This window comes from Apis cerana, linkage group LG3, assembly GCF_029169275.1.
Source record: "Apis cerana isolate GH-2021 linkage group LG3, AcerK_1.0, whole genome shotgun sequence".
Classification (NCBI taxonomy): domain Eukaryota; kingdom Metazoa; phylum Arthropoda; class Insecta; order Hymenoptera; family Apidae; genus Apis; species Apis cerana.
This window is the reverse complement of record NC_083854.1, coordinates 11988669-12014985: the sequence shown is the minus strand read 5'-3', so window position 1 is coordinate 12014985 and position 26317 is coordinate 11988669. Positions and strand designations below refer to the sequence as shown.

Below are 26317 nucleotides of genomic sequence, written 5' to 3'. Positions count from 1 at the left end.
AATCTCCAACATTCTTCAAAATTAAGAAACAACGTTTATAATACTTTACGATAAAAATCAGTATAATTTCGATTGATATATATATATATATACTCCAAGTTCATCCACTATGCTATTCAAATTGCGTCCAAGTTTCTCTTTATAATCGTTCTTTCTATAGAAAATTCCCTAAACATAGAATCGCTAACTTTCAATGATATTAAAATCATCGAAATGGAAATTATTCGACGTTAGTTTATTTTATTTTTCTTGATTTTTAAAAAAGAGTCTACGTTTTAGAGTCTTTGATAATGTCCAAAGATCGTGGATGCGGATTTAGCGCGAGCTTAGCCAGATTCTGGTGGGTAGATAGGTAGGTAGAGAAGCAGGCAGGCAAGACAGGCAAACAGGCAGAGGTAGACCGTACCCGACATGGTACACCGGTTCAAGATGGCAACGTTGCATGCCGTCTATAGAAAACTGGCAACGGTGCACGGCTATTATGTAACACCCGGCAACGTCGCTGGGATATACCGAGGGGCGCCGGGAGTGAATATCGGTGGGGAGAATAGGGGCGATGGGGAGAGTTGGAGGATGGTGGGCGGTCGGGCGAGAGGGTGAAGGGACGGCGAGAGGAAGGGAGGGGGGGCATTATATACACGGTAGGGAGAAGGCGCACATACACGCCAAGGTCCCCACCCTTCGTTCGTTGCTGCTGCGTCACACGAGGCATTGCAACCCCTTGTCCATATACACGCGTATATATATATAACGTCTAACGTTCGAGAAAACCACCTTATAGCGAAGAATCCCTCGAAAATGGGGCTTCGAGAAACGGCCGTTGGAGAAAATATCGCGTCGAATCTTCGGTTATATATATATATTTTTTTTTCGTCTCGATGTTCTTTATATTTTAAGATTAGATAAGAGATTATCGATGAATTATGATAATTTTTTTTGTCTACATTCGATGAATAAGTGCACATTCGTATCGAGCATTTTCAAAGGTGATCGCATTGGCAAGAGAATTACGTCGAACGAAATCTGGTGAAAGATAAATTTCGAAGAAAATGAGTAACAATGGAATAGAAATAATTTAACGAGTCATTTGCGACGCTACTTACGTCATTATTCTAATCAGAATTATTTTCTAGGACGGAGAAAATCGTGTGCGTATCTAGAGAATTCGAAACGATTCCGTGATTATTGTAATATCTAAAAGCAAAGCGTTACGTCAGCATCATCGAATCTTAATAACCGATCAATGAACCTGCATTTTCTTACTTTACCCCTCTTTTTTCTTTTTTCCAGCCAAAATAATATTTCGTTAACTGGAAAGTTCTTTGCATAATCTCTATATGCAAATAAAAAGAGATGCTGTGTCAAAGTGGAACAAACTGGCCCGAGAGAAAGCTCGTAAAAACGAAGAAAACGTTGCTAACAGATCTTAAGAATTCCGTTAAAGATTCGATGGTAATTAGAAATTGTTAGAAGAGAAACGAAGGTAGCGTAAAGTTGTAGAAATTTGCAAGAAAAGAGAAAAGGAGGATTGTGCGTCTTATTTTCGTAATTAAATTTTACGGTGGAGGAATTGTTATTGGAAGGGAGAGGTCACGACAGATTCAGTCCGTACGAGGAAACGCAGCGTTCTCGTTTCTATTTGTGAATGTTAAGAAAGCCAAACGGTTGAAGATGGACGGCTGGTTAAATTTTAATATCGAAAAATGGTGTACTCGAAATTATATAGCAGTTAAACGCAGATTTCGGATGCATCGATTTTCCATCGAGGCCACCTTTTCTTCGCATATTAATGGGACAATAGTGTAGAGACATCGTGTCCTCCTCCACCGTCCACAACGTTCCCGTTCGTGCGTTTTTATTGTCTATTCAAACGCAAAACGCGAATACGATGTCAGCCGTTAGCCTTGTGGCACGATTGAAACTGGCACACGTATGAACTACGATACGCCAATTATTATTTAGCGTTGATGTAACACGGAAAGACAATATTTCAATTTAAAGCCTCGGCAATATTCTGTTTCTCGATCCGTCTTTCTTGTGGATCGATTTGCTTCCACGGTTTCGCACGTCGGGTTGCACAATTTCGCAAAGGAATTTAGATTCATTCAGAAGTTTCGCAATTATTCACGCGTGCGTATGCATATTTAGAGAAAGCGAAATAAGACGACCCACGCTACTCGAGCGTTGTATTAGCGGTATCCCAATGGAAACTCGACTGTTTCTCGGTTTGTCATTCATAAATAACGACGCTTAAACTTAAATTACATTAAAACAGCCGGTTCTTGACGGAATGAACTCGGCTGTCCTAAATTATACTTGTTCCTGCCAATGTTTTCTCGAATTTATTTCCGTGTCGTTCGTTTACACGCAGAAATATTACAGACGCGGGATTGAATACGGAAAGACGAGAGACATTCGTACACACGTACAATCCTAATAATGAAAACCGACTTGTGGACACAATTACGCAATAAAATAACAGTAAAATATGTTTGGATGTATTAATTAATAGATCCGAGATTATATGTGTTATACAGTGCTTGTATTTACAACTTAATTTGTTTCACCTTTTGTTCGAGTCGTATGAATCTTAGGCATAGAAATCGACAATTGTATACTCAAGAGCGTACATCATCTCACTTAGTGTTAACCTTTCGTACAGCGTATTAAAATAGAGAAATGAACGTACTTTGGACAGAGACGCGAAACACAGGCGTTTCATTGCTCTTCAAATATTCACGTTTCGTTGTTTTTGATGTTATATTCCATCGTTGTCTCTTTTCGGATAAGAAGAGTATGTTCGAGGTTGAAAAAGTAAGAAGCAATTAGTAGTCATAAGAGCGAGGCAAATCGAGAGACCGCCTCTTCCTGCAGCGTTTTTAGGCCGGTCGTCTACGTCCGTTGTTTTGTAGTTCAACGACTCCTTTGCCTCCACCACCTCCGCAACTCTGCTGCCTCGTTCACCTTCTTGTTGTCGAGCCTCTCTTTGTACGGAGGAGAAAACCGACAAACAGAACGAGGCGGCCACGTATGATCGAATGGTTGCCGCGGAATAAACTGTGTGGATACGGAGGAAAGTGTACAATCGGGTCTCTCGAACAATAAATATTCATAAGGAACGCCGGTGTAGGACTACCGTGTCGCCCGATCTCGTATACGCCCCTAACGAGAGAAACTCTCAGCGTGATATCCTTGTTCGAGTTGGAAAAAGCTGACGTATGTAGGAAGTCGATCGCCGAACGATAAAGTTGAATTAATCGTCCGTTTCTCTACTGCGCGACGAAGAATTTTAAAATTCTTCTGTAAACCCTTGGATAAGTTCGAGGAAACGAAATATTGCGAGATAACTGGATGAAAAAATTGAATGTGAAAACGAGATATTAGTTACATCGATTCAACACCGATATTTCTACAAAGATGTATTTTAAATTTATGTCAATACATATATTTAACACTCTCGTAACACCCGAATTTCACTTATAGCACGTTTAGTTTATACGATAAGTTTTCAATGTTTCCGAGCACGTATCACCTATATAAATAACTCCCAGGTTTCTCTTTGTTCGTCCATTTCCGCGGCGCATACGATTTTTCTGCGACGATTCTAGAAGCGCAGAATGCACAGATTTCTAATTCGTTGAATTGGAAATGTTTCATGCCGGTGCGATGACTAGGGTCAACTCTCGACCGATCCTTTCGTGCTTCCAGTCTCTTTCTAGTACAGAGTCCTCTCTTCTCTTTCCTTCTTTATCGTATTCGAGCTCGTAAAGGTTAAATGAGTCTGGTAGATTGAGAGAGCGAGTCGAGAAACGAGCGAAAGAGACGAACCGACGCAGGACTGCGGAGGGAAGACGGAGAGAGGCGATGATCGTAATAACCTCCTCCACCTGCAACGGCTTTTGCTATGTATTACTTCTATATAGAATAGTTGCTTATGTGTCTGTGTCCCACACGTAGCATATACCGAGGATGCTAGTGTACACGTACAAAGGCAGCATTTTGCTGTACACTCACCTTTCGGTCGTGTATATCGGTACAGAAGCTTTCCTGGCTCGACTGAACGAGCGCCGTTCCTACTACCGGCTGGCCGTGACACACTTATTCCATCGGCAAGAGAGCAAAGTGGCAGCCATCACGAAAATCTCGCCGTTTTTCAATCGACCAGGTTCATTCCCCGAACTTCCGTGGAATCTTCTCGAAACCATGATTTATTCCACAACGTGCTTCCACCATATACTTTCTGAATAATGATAGAAAACACATAGTGAATTTTTTTCAATGGAAAGACGCTCGTCGATACTGATACGATGTTAATTTTATTTGTTTCTTTTTTCTCTTCTTTCCTTTTCTCTTTTTATTATTATTATTATTGTTGTAATTGAAAACTATCCAAGTTAAGAAATATTATTTTATTTTCGAAATATTTAATATGTATAGAAATTTGTGTTTTTCATTTTAATAATTCTTATACTGTACGTAATATAAATTTTCTTTTAATTTGACGAATAAAAGGATCACCGAATGAAAAGAACATTCCAAAGACTTAAATGAGTTTTTACAATTATTAATTAAGCGATATTACCTAATCACGCGAAGGACAAAATACATATTGAAATATTTAAAGATTAAACAACTTAATCGAAATCCTGCTCGATTCACTACAAAGATACCAATTGAAGGTTAATGGGAATACTAGAAGTTGAAAGAACGTGTCGTACAAAAGCCAACTGCTTTAAACGGATCTCGCTAGGCGTATCGTATTCGATAAACGTGCATATCCGGCTCTCAAGGCGTCGATTTATCGAGGTGTCATGACATTTCTGTTTGGTCGAGTTTTGTCTCTCTCTCTCTCTCTCATCTTATTGAATAGATGTATATGATTATATGTATGCAAGGCATATATACCGATATAGGGATTTTCAAAGTTGTGTTGGATCGCTTCGAATATATAAATAGAGGGAACGTAGCGTACCGAGCTCTTTAATAGACCTTAAGGGAACGTTACGGAAACGAAATTTTTAAAAAATAGGGAATATAAGCATAACGTGACATATCATAAATTATTAATTATTCGTAATATCGCGATTTGAGTTTTCCTTCTAACCTAGTCCGACAAAGTTGAGATCTATATTTCATAAAGTTTTTCGAATTATGCTTTTAAAGGTAATATTGCACGCTTGTTTTCAAGAGTATCTCCCCTTTATTTTAAAAGTTTACCGGCAGAGAGACACAGTTCTCAATACGGTATGCGAGAATCGATTAAACGATCGAGCTATTGCAAAAGGTAGGAAAACTGCGCATTACGTTTCTAATAATATCCTTGCTTTCTACGCGAATACATTACACAATCGTGTGAAATGTCTCGTGGATGGATCCCTTAAGTATTTTTCCAAATTTCAGACCTACTATCTCGGATTCTACTACACGCAGAATCTACGTTCTATCTCTGTTTATTGATGCCTTGCTTAACGCGTAATTACCAATTCACGTCTCTTACGAACTCCTAAGCGAAACCTCGTGTATATACACCGCTACAGGTCCGTTCTAAAAGCTATTAATGCCCGTATCTATCGTCCCCTTTACATTCAGACATCGTCTGACGTGCTAACCGTTTATATCCTTGCCGAGGAATTTTGGCGTTCGTGCAAAACGCGACAGGGAATGGGGCGAGATCGGTGAACATGAATTCGACAGCGCTTTTAACGCAAGGTCAACAGCATTTATGCTACTGCGCATTATTATGCGCATATACGTACGTATGTACCTATACGCACTATACTTGATCATTGACCGGGGTGAAGTGCAAGGGGAGGTGAGAAGAGACACGAAACTTCCTTCGTCCTCTCTCTCTCTCTCTCTCTCTCTCATGGATCTTACGCAGATTAGTTACTACAACTGTTTTCATACATATGTTAATTATTTATCAATTTTTTTTTATTTTTTTATTTTTTATTGAAAACATTTTCAACTCGATATTAAATCAAAGATTACTTTGTAGTTCATTGTAGTCTCTTGATTACGAATTTGATGGGGATTGTAAAAAAAAATAGCATCGTGTTATTTTTCAATAATATAAAAATTGCAATTTAATATAGAAATTTTTGAAAATCTATATCTTTTCTTCTATTTTATTTTCATTTATCATTTTTTTTTGCAATTAATACGATACAAGGAATAAACTATCGATTTATCGATTTAACTAAAATATAGAATATTCTTGCACAAGTGGAATTATTTATTACGATTGTTGCGTGTTTTAATACTAGCAGCTATTGATTGTAGCGTAATACAAATATTGTATACACGGAATCGATGTTGTAACATGCAAACATGATTAAAATATTGCTATTCGAATATTATCCATTTTATAATGAGCTAACCAATTAAAGTAAGAATATTTTTTGGTTTTATGTGGTATTATAAGTATTTTTTTATACTTATAAACAGAAATTAAAGAACTAATCGTTCTAAAATTTTGTTTATATTTTTTATCTTTATCTTTTGGTCCTTGTTGCATTTATTGAAAAGAAATTATCGCTTGTTTATACGTGGATCATCATTTTTCTGCGTTATTTTTAGTTCCAATCTTATGGATAAAAAAATAAATTCGCAAACAATTGTCAATTTAATTGAGAAGAATAATTTTAAAATTTAATTGAAAATGTTTTGAAACTAAATTCTAGACAAATTGATTGATGCTATTAGAGTTTTATAATTATTTTTGTAATTTGATAATTCCTCGATAAAATAGATTTTTTTGAATTTAATACTTGCATTATATTGTCAATAATTCCATCTCAAATTGTGTGAAAGTATTATCGAGTATTGAGAAATTTGAAGCATAGAAAGGTTTGAAATAATAGTCAATAAAAGCAAAGATTTCAAAAGAAGAGAATGTTTTATAATACAGCAATTGTAATTCTGAATTATGAATAGAAATGTTCTCTTCTGTCTTTAAAAGAAATTGTAAAAAATGATTTTAAAATATTCATATAATTTTAATGAAAAAGCTTAACATAAACATAATTTAAGGATGAAACGTTGTCTTTAATGTGAAATTGTTATAAATAAAAATATTATGAAAAGAATATTACGAAACGAAGGACAAGGTTTATTTATTTTCATAAATAAGAATATCTTCATTCCTTGTAAGTCATCTCTAGTCCATTAATATTTATAATTAGTTCAATTCATCCTAAAATAATTCAATTCATTGATAATATTCTCCAAGTTATCAATACGAATCTTTTGATCTTTTTAAAAAATTAATTTTTTCAATTTTAAAAAATATATATTAATAAATTTCGAATTTATCGATGTTTAAAATTCTCACATAGAAAATTTATATCGCATTTAAAAACTTTCAAGATCATCTTAATATCTCGTAAATAAATATAATTTATTTAAAAAAATTGTTTCAACATCGTTTCTTTCAATACAATTTGATTAAAATGCTATACTTCGCTCTCTTTGTTTTCCTTTTTATCGATATCTTATTTGACGGGCAATCAAAAATATAAGAATAATATAAAATAAACAAAACAAAGGACAAACAATCTCACTCCGAATGAAAAACAAGGAATACGCAAGATTAAACTCTTCTTCGATAATATAATAATACTTTAATCAATGAAAATATAATGCAAAAAATCATATTTTATCTAACAGATTAATATTACGCGTAAAAACTTTCAGCCACGCACGATATCTCTAACGAACAGATCTCTATTCGAAAGTCTAGTATAACCCGTTAGAAAATATATATAGAAAAATAGAATTAAATATAATGTATTGAATCGGATATTATTCGCACATATCGTGAATAATGAGCATAGCGCGACGTCACGATACCAAAACTCTATTCATCTACGGTTTTTGTTTTCCCTTCGAAGTTTGCCGTTGAACTGGGCGTCGTTACGCCTTATGTTTTCGAAATTAGCGCATCGTCCAGTTGCGCAGACGCGAGAGGGCGTTCCGACGTCCAAGCACTCGCGAGTTCGATCGCGCGAATCACAAGCAAAACGCGCGCGCTGCCGCTGCTACGAAATCGTTGATTCTAGCAATGACGTGGATTTCCGTAATGATTTTTAGTTACCAACGCCATGTTCGAAGCTTATATAACGGCTCGTTTTTGTTCAATCGCTCCGCGTATTATTTGTTTTCGTTTCGATTCCTGAGAAATTTTTCGTTTTGTCGGTATTTAGACGATGGCTTTTCAAGCAGTGGATCAAGCGGACATTGAAGAAACATTGAAAATTCAGTTGTTCGGTTTAGAAGCAATTTAAGTTCATAACGTTAAACGAGACGGCATAACCGAGATAGAATAGTTCTCGTCTAATGCAAATTGCTCGTAAATAAAGCTCGATCGATACCGTATATTTTTGCTCGTTTGATTAACCAAACGTCTCGCATGGTCGAAAATTTTCTCGCTTCCAAAGTTAGATTCTTTTATTGATCTAAGATACACGTATTTTTTTTCATACATGACCAGGCATAAACGACAAGGCCAATCGTCGTTATCGTATATATACGTATTCGTATAACGAGTCCTCGGACTTAATCGTTCGGCGTAAGCATATACAAGGTCGTACTCGTTATCGCTTACATATCCGTATATCGACTTCAATCCTGCGATACGTAAGTCTATCCTCTATGCTACTGTACTCGGCGTGCTCACGGTTTTTTGCGGTACATAAACCGTTTTACTTTATCAATTCCGTATCTCGTCTCGAAAAAGGAAAATCTTATCTCGATTGAATTGTACGGCGAGCATTTTGACTTCGTATCGTAGACGTGCTGAGGTTGTAGGAACACAAAGCTGCTTTGATATTGCAGAGGTTTCTTTCGAAGAAGGTGAATACCGCGAATATAAAAAACCTCAAGGTCCTTACGTGAATTAACCGACGATTAAATTTACCGATAAAATCGTTCGCCATTGTTTCGAATATTTTTTTCTCTCATTTTACCTGTTTTTGAAGAAGTGAATTTTCGGAAGAAGCGAATGCTCGATACGGATTAATTATCTAATAACTAATCTAATCTAATCTACGAGTTGTCACCAGTCACATATACTTGATAATTTTTCTTGAGTGAAATGGTCGAGTACGTCGATCGCCATCGAGGTGTAGAGGCCGTTGAAAATGGTTGAAGAATAGTTGATAGAAAAATTATATCCAACCTCATTTAGATAGAATTAAGAACGAATAATGGTACTTGGCGACTCGTCATTTCCTCCAGGTTGACAATCTATCGAAACCTGAACTTCATTTGAAACTCTAGAGGACATTGGAAGTGAGGCGAAGTAACAAGTTCAGATTGGTAAAATGGCTTCGAATTACTTCAATTATAAGGGGCTCCAAGTTAAGTGACTCGGTTAATAAAAAAATTTGAAACAGAAATAAATAAACGTTTCGAATTTATTCAACTCGATTAACGATCTTACATGTAAAATCTTTGTCACGAGAAAGAAAAATATTGAAAATAAACGCCACGGTTAATCGCAAGAGCAAGTTGTCTTCTCGTTCAAGAGGTTGGCTGGATAAGATAATTCGATCCTATTGGATCCGTTAGAGGTGAAAAAAAACAAAAGGAAGCGGTTTTCTCACGGCTGATTTCATACGTAGCCTTATTTTCTCACGAGAGAAGAGAAGCGCATCCATCTTCGCATCGTCCGACTCGTTACGAAAACGTAGTTTCTAATTCCTCGAGGGTCTTTGCAGGTGTTTGCGTAGTCATGCGTGAATTTCATGAGGTATCGGCAAGTACCGTTGCACCTGTTAATTACGATCATCTTCCCGCCTTTATCACCGTGGCCCGTCGCTTATTAAAATTAAAATTCCCGATTTTAAACGCTTGTTTAAATTTAACAGTTGCCCCGTTAACCCTTAACCGCCACGATAATGACTCCCTAATGGAAATTTGAGTATCCAAAAGAGCGACGAATGAAAAGGTTTATGAACTTGAAATTATATATCTTGACTTTATCGAAGACGCTTTACAGCGCCATATATCGAAAATTGTGAAATTGTTGCGTTTTCGTAACATGTTTCAGACACTTGGACAATAACAATTAAGGATTAATTAAATATCACGAGCTTTCAGGACTTTTCCCCCTTTTTTTTTTTTTTTTAAATGCAATTGCGTGAAATGGATTACGGCCGCGCGAGTAGATTAATGATGAAACGGCGCTCGTGCGATGGAAAGATATTTTATTAAACTAGATGGCGTTGTCCGGCGCGTTTCAAACACGTTTATTAGCAACGGCGAGCTCGACGTTGTTTCTTACCGAGAGAGATGTTTATGAAAACAAAACATAAATGAATTCCTCGTGTCAAGGTCTGTTTTACGATGCGATGGGAGTCACGCCACATCTGCTGAAAAAAATTCACCAAACCTTACGCGTCGAAACCAAGATTTGGACAATGTTTATTAGATATTTATTAGATCCGATGTAATTATGTTAAATTGTATAATAGCTTCAAGCGTATAACAAACACTGATTTCTTGCTAGGCAAATGATAATTGAACGGTATAAGTCGAAGCTGTATGTAATTTTCTACGCGTAAGAAAATTGTCACGAACGGAATTTATTCGATCGGTTTAACTCGACGCAACCCGGCGCGTCGTAGACAGGGACGTCGGGAAAAAGTTCGCGCTTCCTGTAAGTAGCGTGGGTCGCGTTGAACCACGATCGTGCGATTGTATTGTAATTCTCCAAGGAAACTGACCTAACAAAAAAGTATAGACGATAAGCGTTATTTTAAAACTCGGGCAGGTACGGAACAACACTCTATTAACCTTTCGATAATATTTACATGATCTCGATCGAAGGAAAAATTGAACTTGAAACAAATTGTATTAATAATAACAACAACAATCGCATTTTTTTCCTCCAGTAATCATTTCTTATCGCCGTTTTCTCTACACAGTGAAATGAAAATATAAACGGTCGACGGGAATAATTTAAACAAGACTCTTAAGAATCCTTCTTAAAAATATCAGACGAAATAGATCGATCGTAGAAATTCAAAAATTGTCTTCGATCTCCGTTCCGTGTCCTCGCATTCGCGTGTGAACTCGAATACGCTTATCTGGACTAAAACTCCCTCGGTTGTTGCACAACTGTGTCCTTAATCTTGAGCACGGAGCGAAGCGAGACAGCCTCGGCTTGATTTGCATGTACACGCGGGCTGCGACGGCGCCCGCAAAAACCAGGTTGGGGTAGACGAGAGGGGGGAGGGAGAGGAGCATTACGCAACCAACGAATTGCGCCAAGTGAATGAAACTGGCTCGAATCCACAAAACGAGCCCTTAGTTGCGCGATGCTCATACGAAACTTGGACGAATTTACGAACGGCTACGCTGATTTACGTTTCCATTCTTTTTTCCTGTTTCTCTGTTTTCTTTCCTTCTTCCTCCCCCTCTCTTTTCCTTGTTTTAAAATTGTTTGTTTCGCGTTCGTGTTAAGAGACGAATGATGTTTTGAATCTCTCTCTCTCTCTCTTTCTCTTTCATTAAACAGAACAGAAGAAAAAGGATGGATTATTATTTGAGAAAAGTGTATTTATTTTAATCGTATTTTCTTTTATGTAACAAGACATTGATAACTTTATTTATTATCATTTTCAAACCTTGCATGCCGCGGATAATTGTGAGTAAGCGTCATAAAACTCTGTGGCAGGTAGACTCTCGAAATACTCTCGCCTTGAGTCGAGGCAAGGCAAGGCAAGGCAAGGCAAGTTCGACCGTAGCGTAGCAAGGGACTGGTTAGGGCTGTTATTCTTTTTATCTTTCGAGCTCGAGAAATTTTCTACACCTGTTGTACAATAAGGTGGTTGACCATAAGATGCTTCCATTTCCTTTAACAGGTGTTTGTGGATTATTTTAAATCCGGATGTGCAGGTTTTTTTTCCTCGTGTTGAAATTAGATACAGATCGACGCTCGTGGATATTTCTTTTCGCGCGCATGCGCGTGTCCCTATATACAATTTACGAAATAGACTCGTTGAAAACGAGCCGTCGCAATTATCCGTTTCGCTGTCAGGGATACGCGTTGCGCAGCTGTTGGAAAGTTGAATGGTTTCTCGAGAAAGAAATTTTTTATATCTGAATAATTGAAATTGTTGTTGGGAAGACAGAAGTGTGGATGTATTGTAGATCCAAGTTTGATCGCGTGCTGGTTACAAATATTGATTTTTGTGTATCGAATAATTATCCTCGTTTCGAGGGGGAATTGAGATTAGATAAGCAAGAAATCGTTAGCCACAATTGCATACCGTGAGATCATAATATGTTACTTAACTAGTCTGCGAGTGTATGCGCGTATATTTGAATTAAACGTGTATACACATTTATGAGATATAATAAGGAATTTTATAATTTGACGATTATTAACTTTTCGATTATATGTAATTTTTTCAATGTAATTATATGCGAAAAAGAATTAGAAAAATAAGCTCGATCTCGTTCCTTCCTCACTTCGTCCAATTAGCGTTTTACATGGTATCTTGCGAAATCAATTTACATGTGAGAACTGTTACTCTCTCGAGCTCCTTCTCCAAGCTTTTATCGAACTAGTGCATCGTGACGCGTGAATGTGTCGATGCACGTATCAAAAAGAAATTTCCCTTTTCGTAATTTTCACACTCTCGAAGAGAAAATTGTCTGGAGAGATCGAGTGTTCAAACGTGCCGAATAATCCGTAAGAAACATAAACGAATAAGCAACGAAGTAAATTTGATTTATTAGCGAAATACGGAACGTATTCGAATTTAATATGCAAAAAGAGAAAGTTCGATTTTCCCTCATAGTCGTTCGCTTTAGGGCCGCGCGGATTTCGTCGCATTGCAATTTCACGCCGGTTTACATTTTTAATGCAAGTAACGAGGCAAAGAATGTCAGGCAAACATTTATAAAATCAATGTAAAATAATTTTCTATTATACAGAAACTAATCTCCACGTTGCTCGAAGATTTATATAATTCTATATATATATATATATATTTCTGAAATAACTCACATTCTTGTGAATGAGAAACGTATAATATACGTGTAATAAATTTCTATACATTTTCTGCACACGTTTAATTTAAATTCCGTTGTGAAACGGCAGATCGTTAAACCTGATACGATTTGCATTTGAAAAATAATTGACCTTCTCTAATGAGAAAACAACGAACATTGGGCAAAGATGATTCGAAACGAGAAACGTGTCGGCATCCCGAAATCACGCGCTTTAAAAATACGCTCCACCTATTCATAGACATTTCCTTGGACACCGTTACATCGGTTATAAACATTCTGCTGGTGCAGCACAGCGCGCAGTGAACGCAACAGTGCATTGCACTTCTAACCTCGAAAGAGCATTTGGTGTCTCGGCAAGACGTGCCAATTACTACGTTGCTCGAATGTTAAGCGCGCTCTCTTTTCTCTTCGATGCACGCCCCCTCTCCGCCTTGCTATTCGAACCTTCTTCCCTCAATTTTATCCTCCTTGTGTCGAAATTCCATCGTCGATTATGCTTCCTCGATCTTTCTTATATTTCTTTATCCCTTCTTCACCTTCGAGCGTTTAAAAACTGGAATAAAATTCGCGTGCGTCTATATGCGTCGTACGTCAAATAAGAACAAGTTTCTTTTTCTCGCTTTATAGAGAGAAAAAAGTAAATTTTCCATTGCACAAATATCTGACTCAGAGATCGTTACGACTTCACCTTCGCGCGACAATTGTTTCCATATTTTTCAAACGATCCTCCAAATACATAAAGAAATACACAAAGGACGTTCCAAGTTCAACGAAACGCAAAACAATTTCGGTTGTTGAGGAGTGCAGAGCGGCAAAAAAATCCATTTGTAATGACTTCTTGGGAACGGACGGACGAACGAAACGACATCGGCAAAAAACGCGCTCGTTTCGAGGATTGTCGTTCCTTGAGCTCGAATGTTTTCACAGTCGAATGTAAAAGCGACGGTTCTCGACGGCTACGCGTATCTGACGGATCGAACAGGGGGAAATGATCACAGAACTAGTCGGTTATCACCGGTTATTACCAACTCGACTACCGCTCGTCTCACGATTTCGCTTCTTTTTCGCCTTCCTGTTTCTCTTCTTCCTTCTTTCTCTTTCTTTTTTTTCTTTAAAGTCGTTCGATGAATACCGGCTCGTCAAGATTCTCGATCGTCTCGTTCTTTGTTGTTTCATCGAGATATTCCTCCGACTCTTCGTTTCCGTCTTCGCCATTTTTCTCCATCGATCTTCTTTACCCACCGTGCTTCTTACCATCGTTCCCCATCATCCACCCTTCTCTTTATTCTCGTTCTTTAGCGACGCGTAACGAGAGATCGTGTTTTCTTTCCGCTCCAAGTGGCACGGCACCCTGTCGACCATAATTCACTTGGCCACGGAATGCAAAGCAGCCTCGGTTTTCACGTTCGGGATACGGATGTCGCGGCGCGGATCACCCGCCTCGAGGAACAAGAGCTGGAAACCGTTTCCAGGGTGATGCACCACGAGATTCGATACTTTCTCTCTCTTTCTCTCTCTCGGTGAAAATTCTATTTCGAAAGACAAGAGGTTGCCTCTCTCTCTCTCTCTTTCTCTCGTGATTCAAGATCGAACCACGATATTCCCCTTCGCGTGTTCCGCCACACTGACATTTTCCTTGATGGTATTCAGCAAAGGTTCCAGCCGTTCTTCTCGCATTACAGTTCTCCTGGAAATCGCGAGGAAAACTCGGATTTTCTATCCGCTTAAGAATCCATTCCCTTCTTTCTTTTTCTTTCTCCGTGTTGAAATAGAAAAAAAAATGGCCTGTAATTCCAATTACAGCGACGAAATTCCGGTTACTGGATGAAATCGAGTAAGCTAACTTCGAACTCTTCTATCCAGGCGTACCAACCGAATAAAATCAGTCAACTTGGAGAGGCGGGAATTTCAAACGCAATTGACTGAGATACAACGTTATCAACACTGAGATCGTTATCCTCGGTTGGTAATTTAAGGGTTGTGTAACCAGTCGCAATTGCAGGTATCCGCGTAAACGTGCAGGGAAAGGTAAATAAATGTCAAGCTCCCATTACGTAACCCATAGAAAATGCCGTTTCATGCGTTGCTCGTGAGCACAGGCCGATCGAGGACAATCGTGAAAGAAGAAAATGGTACCGAGTCGAGTCGATAGGTAATCCAGCGTTCCTCCTTCTGATAGCCGCGCTCGTTTATGTAACTTTGACCGGCCGTTATTTCATAAGTGGCAATTGATTCAATTTGGAACGAGCGCGGGGCGCGCACGCGGCTAACCTAACCTATTCAGACCTCTCTTTCAAAATGTAAACGAGACTCGTTCCTGCATATCTACCCGTTCAGATTAGACTTACAGAGGATGTCTCGTAAATTGTACTATGATAAAATTTAAACGAGTTATTAATTTTCTTTGCACAATTGCTTTAATGTAAAATCCTTCTTGAATTGTAAAATATTTTGTTGTTATTTTGGAAACTTTACTCGCCGCTTGTTTACTCGAATTAAAATTCGAATTTGCAGCCGTGTTCTTTATTATTCTCGGAAAAAGAAAAATATCTTTTTTCTTTTTTTAAATACGATATGAAATGTGATATTTGAACAAGATTGATGGCTGGTTGATGATTCACGAGATGCATCTTTTTCTTGCATAATAGATGCAGTGTTTTTACTGTTTTTGCGAAGTGGTTTTTGTACCGTGCGAAGATCTCGTAACGCCATGGCGCGGTTAATTATAATGCAGGTATTTAACCATGAGTCATCAATAAAGTAGACGATGTCTTGATTGACGAGTTGCATCAGTTGTACAAACAAAAATTTTAAATCAGCTTGGTGATTCGCGCGTTAAGTTTGTTATTAACCGTCCGATATGTTGAATCAATGATGAGATAAGTGTGCTTAATAGAGATCCACGATCAATAATACCGACGATAATAAAACTGAAGATATATAAATTATTGATTCTTTTCAATAGCTCGAAAGATTAATCTTTACGTTTTTATATATATGCGTATTTGTATATTTAGAATATGCGGATGAATATTATTAAATTTTAATATATTTGATTAAATTAACCGCTTTACAATTTACAATTTTTTTACACTTTTCGTCAAAGATTATAAAAGATACGTTAAAGTCGTTGGTTAAATTTGTTGAATTTGGTGATTTAGGATCTCTGATATTTCTAAAAAATATCATCGAGTGTATTTAAATATATATAGTATAGATTGGTGTGCGAGTTTTGATAAGGGGAGATTCCCTTTATTATTATTATTATTATTATTATTATATACGATGTCGATTAAATTTTAATAAGGTCATTATTGAATATTTGAAACGATACATTTAATTTTTATTTGGAATAATTTGCATTTAAATCGTGCGAATTTATCAGAAATACGACGCAAAATATGATTACAATATAATTCTCTCCGTTGTAACCTTACCTTGATTTCGAGGAATCAATGCTACACACCAATTCCAATATATTCGTCGCGAGCAAGATTCTTTTCTCGAGTAATGTCCCCTTGTCACTTTTCCGTAGAATAAATTGTTGACAAGGATATCTATCGATACATCTCGGTTGGAACAAAAGCGGGGCGAATCGATACCGACGAGGGCCATTGAATTAAAAATTCGCTAGGAAACACGATGTACTGATGAAAATAACTAGGGGATCACCCACTTCACTAATAATTTACCTAGTTCTAAAAAAAGTATCTATATAATGGATTATAAATTGAACTAAAAATATTTCCTTGATATCTCATCGATTTCCCTGATCGTTTTTAGCAACTGAATCATCTAACTTCGTCCAACGAGTTAATAATCGATGTAGTGTCAATTGACGACGCAACGTATATTTTATATATATACACTTTATGTACATGCTTAAAATCTTCTTTATCGATCGTTCGCTCTACCTTATCGAAAGTGTTCCATGCTCGAGAAAAAAAGAATCCACTATACGAAATAAAAATCGTTGAATATATATATATATCCGTTGATTTTGAAGTAGCATCAATATGCTACAGTATCAACATACTGTTCGTCTCGGCAAGTTGGCTTTATCGGTCGATTTATCCGCGTTTTTCGTCCAAGGCGGGAGAGTGATCGTGTTTCTTCGACGAGTCGGTCGCGGTACGTCCGCATTACGGCTAATTTTTGCTCGTTCCACGCCACGGCGGAGCACGGGAATGGCGCACCGAGGAAAATTGCTTCGATGCCTCCACGATAAAAGTGGCGAACGTGCCGTTGGTACCTGGTACCCGGTCGATCGGTCGCGTTGCAGTGACTCACTTCTCTCCCGTGGTCACACATCGGTCGTGCCTCTCCCACACACACGCGCGCGCGCGCGCGCACTTCTCGAACTCTTGCTCGTCACTCTGCCATTATTTTCCACCCTGTCTCCGTGCAATTTCTAAACCGGCTAATGCTCTCTAATGCGACGGATCGAGCTTCTTTCGCTGGAATCGAAGTTGGAGAAATATCTTTCGAGCCATTTTTTTTTTTTATAATCAATGAGGATACGATCGAGGAACAAGTTGTGAGCGGGTAATCTTAAATTGAAGAAAATCGTGGATAAAAAATTATAATTTCTGAATTGTATTATTGGATGGCAATTTCTATCCATCTTTAGAGTGTTCGTTGGCCAACATCGGGTTACGAAACATGTCGTAAGTTCGTAACAGTTTTGCAGCAAATTAAAATTCACAGGATGGCTATATGAAAAAGAAGATCCAATAGAATCTCTAATTAATTATTGTGCTCGAAATATTTAATTTCTCGCATCCGATAAAAGTAAAATTGATCTCTTTTCTTTTTTTGAAGATCACAGAAATTGACAAATTCTTTGTACAACGTACGATATTTAAATGCGATAAAAATGTACAATTAATTATATAATTAAAAGAAATACGATGTCTGCCGAGACAGACGTGCGACAAACTCTACCCACGAACGAAAATAAAGAGGATCAACGTGCGATAAACATTTTTTTATAAAGAGATTATGTAATCTCCGTGATACGAATCAGCACGAATGACCCGTGCCTTGACTGCTATATTTCCTACGGTTAATAATAATAACGATCCGTCTGTATCTTTTTGTCGAGTACGTGAATAAGCAGATTAGTCGATTGACGAGGCACAGTTTCCTGAATAGATAATTATATTATCTTCTATTATCTCGCTGTTAGTTATGTAGAGCAAAAGTAAGGAAAATCTCCTTTGAAAAAGAAACAAATATTAATTCATCACGTTCAGAAAGAGATTCGTTACGGATTATATACAGGGGAAATTACTAATTCGCGTAAAAATTCCACGTAAGTTGTTCCCGTAACTTTGGAAGAAGAGGCATCGTTCACCTCCGATCGAATTTCGATTTAGATCGTCGCGATACCAGTCGGCGAACTTTCGAACCAAGTTCATCGACTGGCGCGACGAGAAAGAATCGAGAACGCGAAAGGAATAATATCATCGACGGAAACGATGTTCACCGTCGAACGATTTCAAATTTATCGTAGCACGACGCCACGGATCGCCATTCCCTTTCTATTCTTCCTATCCCACGCGTGTTTACTCGAATCGAAACGATTTTCATTCACTGCCGCGAAATTTATTAAACCTTTTTTCGCGAGGATATCTCGTCGACACGATGTCGTTTATATTATACGAACGATATCTCGCAATGCTACGGTTGAAATTTCCCTTATCTCTCCGTCCATGCATTCTGCTCGAAATCGGACGTCTCGTGAATGCGGAAAGCCTCGATATAATAGGATATTTTACACTCTTTGAAAACCAAATTCTTCTTTCCCCCCGTTTGAACGATATTTAGACGATGCTTGAACTCGCGTCGGCATCCTTAACCGTAATGCGTTATTCAAGGATCAACGGATGGATTAAATCGTTCCATATACCGCGAGTTGATGTATTCGATCGAGTATTCCGGTCGATAAACGGGGAAAATATTTGCAGAGAGAGAGAGAGAGAATGTACGATTACATCGCCATTGGATCTGCTTAACCTACTCGCGCGCTACTTCACGGTATTTCGAGAAAATACTTCCCTTCAGAATTTCGCCGGTACGCTAATTCCCGAACTTGTGCTTGTTAGAGAAAGGAAGAGTGGCAGCGTCGCCACCGCTGCTGGTGCTGCCGCTGCTGGGGAGTGGTAATAAAGGGGTGAAGAGAGACGCGAAAGCAGCGGGGAGATTACAAAGAAAGGGGAAGAGGGAGCAGGGTGGTGGGGAGAAGGATGGAGGAGACACGGATCAAAGCGAAGTAGGGGAGTAGTAGTAGTAGCGACGCTGGCGGAGAAACGCAGGAAAGCGAGATAATGGCGGAGAGTGGGGCGAAGAAAGCGGCGAGGGGAATGTTGATAGGGATGAAGGAAAACGCGGATGAAAAGGGTGTGGAGGGGAAGGGGAAATGCCGCGTGCGCCAAGCACCCAGCCTGGCTGCTGCCTCGTCACTCTTCGAATCTTTGGGGTTGGGTTGGGTTCAACCCTTGTCGAGGGTTGGTCGAGTCGGACGATAGACGCGGGTAGTAGCGCGGCGGTGGTGGGTGTTGAGGTCGCGAATCTCTCCTCGACCGTTTCCACCTCGACATCCGTCGAAATAGAACGCGGATATCGCGTTCAATTTGCAGTTTAAGAATTAACGGGGGAGGGGAGGGGAGAGTCTCGGCTCGGTTTTCCAGCAAACTAAATTCGGAATGAAACAAGGGAGGAAGGGAATGGGGCTTGATGCGCGACACGACGACCGATGCCACGCTCGGTCGTGTGTTCCATCGGGAGAAACAAGCGCGGCATGTAGAATTCGCGTCCGAGCGGTCGAATATTTTATGCATGTGACGCCGGAATTTCCAGACGATATAGCAATGGTGGGCCTTCCTGCGCACGTTTTTAAACGTGCTTTCGTATCACCTCCTCCTCTATTCGATGGATTGCTTCTTATTATTCCTCCTATATAACTTGGACACGATATCATCTCGAGCACGCTGTAACTTCGCAAGCGCGTTTAAAAATATTATAAGAATTCTCTTTCGTGATTTATCGTGACTTGGAGAATTCTTGTTTCGTTATTCGATGATATACAATTGCGCTTCGATATTAAGCGATATTATCTTTTTTCCCGAAAACTCTTGTGCCGTAAATAACAAAGAAACTTGTTACGTAACGTAGTAGAACGTAACGTAGAAGAAAAAAGTGGAACTGTTATTCTTCAATCGGCGTCAAATCGTTTTTCCTAAATCGGTCGATAAATCGAGCCGCAAACCCCTGCAACGTGGAAGCGTCTTTGGGCTCAAAACGGTAACGAAAGAGTTAAATTTCGTGGATATCGAGCCCGTGCCCCAGTCTTGTTCCCTACAGCGACAGCTGGATCGATATATGGCGACGTTGCCGAGCGTGAACCCTGGAACGCTCGCACGCGCTTCGTTCACTGACCGGAAAACTTTTGTCCGTGACGCCGAGTTTCGTTCCACGATTCATCGAGCTAATACTCGGTCAATACTTGTGCAACACCAATTATGCACAGCAGTTTCCAAGCCCTTTATATCCCAGAAACGTTTGCCGGTCGACCTTGTATTTATTTACGTATCGAAATATATCGCGGGCAGCCTCCTCTGCTCTCTTTCCCGCTTTATCTCTCTTCCCCCTCTTCTCTTTTGTTTCCTCTCTTTCTCTTTTTCACTAGTCCGTCAGACCGGGATTCCGGTTTTGTATGCACGCTGTTGAAGGAGCGCTCGAAGTCAAGTACCGGTACTCGAGATTGCGTGAATTTTCCGCCGCCAGGTTGATGAAACAAAAATAGACGCTTGATTTTTCCATCGGCAGCTTGGTCGACGCTTATACGGTAATCCAACAGAACCGAGAGCTCTTCCATCTTTGCATTATTTTGATTATACCGCGTATTCGTATCGAATGATCGTCCTTATATACAATCCGTATTTTCTAATATCGGAATAAAATTTTTTGATTGATTTTATAGTAAGTTGATTAGAAAAGATATTTACTTAGACTCAGGCGAATAAACCCATAATAAAGAGAATTTATAAGTTCGAGCAGAACATCGGCCAAGAAAATGACCACCGACGTTTTTATTTATCGTCGTTACACAAGTGCCTTCACCGTCGTTTGTCCGTGAAGTTCGCAAGGGCAGATATGACCGTGATAAATAAATAGCCAGGAATATTGTGAATGCAGCCGGTTAGACGCGTATACGTCCATATGTACGACCTAGTTTCGCTGAGGAAACTATGTGGAAAACATTTTCCAACGGATCCGCGTTTTGCCGCAGGACTGTACTTTGCGTGGGCGCATTATGGCTGTGTACGTATTACCAACGGTAAAGTAGAAGGGGGCGTGTGTATATACGCAGAGACTATAGAGGTGGCGTCGTTCGATTCCATTATAGTTCAATCCCGCTAACTGTCGTAACGCGACGATATACACGCGTCTTTGCGAGACGGGGCCACTGTAAGCATCCGCCTTTCAATACTACCGTCTTTTCATATGGAAATAATGGCACGAAGGGCGCTCGAAAACAATGAAATAAAGAACACTCGTGTCGGTACAGTGAGTCAAAGAATTTTTCTTTTCTCGTATCATTTTTTTTTTCTTTTTTTCTTAAATTTGCTTGTATGTACGAGAATTTCGCAGATTTGAATTGAAGGTATTATTGTCGAAGAAGAATTTTTGATTCTTTCAATTGCTTTCAATTCAGAATTTCACACGAATAAATTTTTGTATATAGTAAATTCTTCTTTTAACGCAGATAATTTTTAGTGGAAAATTTTAACACAGCGATAATCATCTGTTTTAAAAGTTTTACGATGTTACTAATTTCATAAGAAAAGTGAAATATTTCGTATGAAAGATAATATATACACTTAGAGCGGTATTAAAAATGTTTTCAAGAAAGATATTTTAATTCTGAATATTTTAAAAAAATTATTCGGTACGAGAAGACGTAATTTTGAAAATAAAAAAAAAATTTATATTTCTTACACTTTATAACATGTGCAATATTTATGCGAATAAAATTATCATATCGTATAATTACACGTTGTACAGTAAATTTGATATTTAAATTATTTTAATAAAATAATTCACGTTATATATTTTTATTTAATTACAGAAAGTTATATTTTTTTATCTTATTTTATCGCGTGTCGTAAAACGTTCCACATGTAAGAAAAAAGTAGATACAAATACAGGTTTCATCGAAACGCCATTTCCGAGTTTGGATCGATTATTCGTGGAAAGATATACGACCTAAGAAATGCCAGGGGTCTATTACTTCACCTTCCTCGATACATCGAGGAAACTTTTCTATGCCTTTGCCGGTTCACTAGAGGTTCTCGCATTTTTCCTTTCCACTTTTCTTCCCCTTCCCTATTCTCGATTGGAATCTCATCGATGGCCACCATTCCGTTTACGGACCCTCTTGTGTTCCTTTTGAACTAATGTTGCGTTAAACTCTCATTTCTACGTGCTTCCCTTTCTAAAAAGATCACTGATTTTTAATCCTTGATTATTCGTCATTGTTCCATGAATAATCTTTCAAATTTTTAAATTAATTGCGATTGATGCGGAGAATTAAGCTCCAATATTGAAGAATTTTTGTATTTAAGAAAAATCCATTACACTTGAGAAATAATAATGATTTATAATTTTTATAAAGTAAATACATTTTCTTTAATGAAGTAAGCGCAATTTACGGATATATGAAAATTGTGAAATGTACGTCGTAATTAAAATTTATTTTGTATTAAAAGTGCATGTTGTACGGAGAGAGTAAATTAAAAATTATTTATACGTTACATATTATATACAACATTGAGATAAGAAATTTACCTATTATATTTTCTTGTCCTTTTTAAATGTTCTCCTTCTATCTTTACTATGCTATATGTAAGCATACACACAACATCAAAATTGCCAGCTAATATTAGTGACAATTCGGCAAAAATAATTTGATTGTTCGTTTTAAAATTATGAGAATTAGTCATCGATATTAAAAAAAGATTTCTTAACAATTTAATATTCACCTGTTGCTGAACTAAATTATGCTGTTCTTATCAAAATGTGAGGATACTCTATGTTTTTCCTTTAATATCATTATATTTCAGCTATAAATTTCCTGATTTCATATCCATTTTTTAACAATTATTATATCCATTTTTTGTCTAATTATTTATAATGAAGGAAATTATTATTCATCTTCAGATGTGTATATTTGTGTTATTCTGACATCAAAAATAATTTAACGTTATATTTCCTTTGCTCATAGAAAATAAGTAAAAAAATAAAGAAAACAAAATACAAATAAAATAATATAACTCGATATGATTTTCATAGTTTATGATTGATACAAATTGCACGTCGAAATTGAGAATGGATTTACGTAATATATTTATTATTTCGTATTAGGCAAAAAAAAAAAAAAATTTATTCAGAATATTTGATCATCCGAGATCTGAATCATGCAATTTTGTTAAATATGTCGAAAAAAACGAATGTATTATGTATATTTTTATGCGTTTATTAATATTTGAATATCGATGTTTCCAGGCTTTGTCGCGATATGCAAATTCGAGTAGAAAATTACACAAAGGGAACGATTCGAAAATAAATAATATTGGATGAAATTGACAGAAATACGTCGAAAAGTAAAGCTTGATTGAAGCTGTGCATAAATTATTTGAAATATAATTGTTTTTCACATGAAGTATTTCACGATTTTAATGTTTGGAATTTTGAAAAATTTTCTTTCGTCTTTAAAGAAATTTTTTTTCTTTTTTTTTATTAAATAAGAATCGAGATATCATTGATATATCCTCTAACGAATACAAGTCCCTACCTGCTAAAGATAAATTTAAAACATATTCTTTCTGCAAATAAATACGTAATCTTTCGCGAAGTTCAAAAGTCTTGCAGATATGAAGTACGAAATATCTCACAAAATAAATATTCAAGTAATTTCTCGATATTTAATGTGCGATAAATAAATAACGAAAAGAATTTTCATAAATAAATAATAAATAATATTACGTTTATATTTTCCTTGCTCATTTCAAACAACCATTTTATTTATTAAATATTCTTGTAGAATGAGAAACACGAATTGGACACGAATGAGGAAAATCAGACATTATATTACAATTGTGTCTCGTTTATTTACATAAATACAAGCTTTGTAATTCGCGTTATGATCGTTAACGAATCAGAGGTCATTATTGGTGACACGTGACACCTCGATACCTATAGTTTCAAATGAATCGCACATTGTTTCAAAATTTAGTGTTATATACGTACAATAAAGAACAATATGATAATTACAATTTATTTTACGCGGAAAAGAATTTATTACAATGTATAATTAATATATTTTTTATAAAAACTCGTGGCTTGAGTATCCAAAGTTGCATATAACCTTAAAAATTGAGGTTATGTAACGAAATTAATAAAAAATAATTAATAAAATAACGAATCGTTGCAAGATTTTTTGCGTATAATATGTCAAATTGATCAATTACCGATTAAAAATTGAAGCAACTATAAATATTTCTTAAAAGCTTACCGAAAAAAAATTTCCTCGCGATATATATCGCGAGAAGAATTTGACAGATTTATAGATCCGGCTATTATTCTATATACAGAATAAATTGGCCATTCAAGGACGCTTCCTCCATTATCATGACATCACCACTTGAGATTTTTTTTTTTAATTTTGGTATCCGTTCAAATTCTTACATAATGCGTCTTACTCAACGAAAACGTAAACTTGCACCTCGTGCACGTATACTTGTTTCAAACGTTTCGCTCTGTCTCGCTTCATCCAAAGTGCAAAATTGAATCGTTCAACGAATAATCCTCGACCAATTTTACACGGCAATTTTTCATGTTTTTCGCGTTTTAAAATTGAAAAGATCGTGCGTCCTCGAATCGATATCAACGCGGATACGTACACGAAGGTTTTTAACCCGCTTGCATCAGAAATAAGAGAACGACGAATCGTTAAGTCGATGGCTGGCGTGTCGTTTCGTATGCGCGCGCGCGAATACGCGTGATTTGTACCTTTCCGGAGGCGCGACTCGTAGGTGGTGACCGAGGACACGGAGGTGACAGGGGTTTCTCTATTACATAACGTGGAAGAGATACGAAGCGAACGTGTGGTGGGAGAAAGAAAGAGAGGGACGATCTTTTCTTCTTCCTCGATTCGAATGGTCGTTGGCATCCAAAGTGTTAGAACCACCTTTGCGAGCGAAAAGGTTATGTCTTAAACAATCCTTCTCCACGCCTCGGAGGCCGAGCTCGCTTATTTTCTCTCTTTCTTTCTCTCACTCTCTTATTATGATTGCCTCTCAACTGGTTCGTTCGTTCGCTGTTCCTGGAATTACTCGACGAAACGACCGATCCAAGTAAACGAAATATTTGCGTTAGATATCGATGTGTAAAATTTCATTCCGTAAAAATGTTTTTGAATTTATTTATTTATTTTTTTTTTTTTTTTAAGCGCGGCTCGAGAAAAAGATTCGAAAATTATTTCTGATAAACAAGATAAGATAACAGGTGGCGCAAGGAAATTGAGAATTTCTTTGTTTAATTAGAAGGAAATAACGATTGTGATACTTCGATTATCTTTATTATGAAGAATAAATCAAAGAGTATCTTTGTTTTGACTAATTGCCATGGATTTATAATTTATTAAATTTATTAATAGATTTTCTTTCAAACGAGTAATAATTATCGCGCTAAAAATATGTACTAGTAATAATTCTCATTCAATAAAGTAGCCATAATCATTCAAAGGCAATAATGATATTGAAGGAAACGACTGATTTTTTGATAAAAGATTATCTCTGTTGCGACGTAGCAATTTTTCCTCTTTTGTGGCTTCTATTGCGCGTGTTCAGATTATCTTTGATAAGTCACTGTACATTGTTCGTCTCTATAAAAATCCGGCTTATTGCATGTGGCAAAGTGGTATTGAATCTATATTTAAGAATTAATTTAGAGAGAATAACGCGAGTCATGTGATCTTCTGATCCACATTGATCAGAATTATTATTCATAACGAAGGTAATTTAAAATATTTTTATGAAATTTACGAATACTTGAGCAAATTTTAACATACTTTTTACATTATAAAATGTAATAAAAATATATCGATAAAATTCCTGTTTTAATCGAATCGATTAACCTTATGTCAATTTATCATATTCAAAAGTGTACCCATTGATATATTTTTGATATATTGCTGAACGCATTTTGAACGCATATCGCGATCAAATCT

At 37.2% G+C, this 26317-nt stretch overlaps 1 protein-coding gene and 1 long non-coding RNA gene across 8 annotated transcripts in view; both read left to right on the top strand.

Moving 5' to 3' along the window:
- The window catches only part of LOC108001871 (protein split ends), a 79543-nt gene that overhangs the window by 11050 nt on the left and 42176 nt on the right, over positions 1-26317 (top strand). The gene's annotated exons all lie outside the window — the stretch shown is intronic.
- LOC114578061 (uncharacterized) overlaps positions 7320-26317 on the top strand; it is a 34602-nt gene continuing 15604 nt past the window's right edge. The window contains exon 1 of the long non-coding RNA XR_003698670.2: positions 7320-26103. This is a non-coding gene — a long non-coding RNA (uncharacterized LOC114578061). The remainder of the gene's footprint in view (positions 26104-26317) is intronic.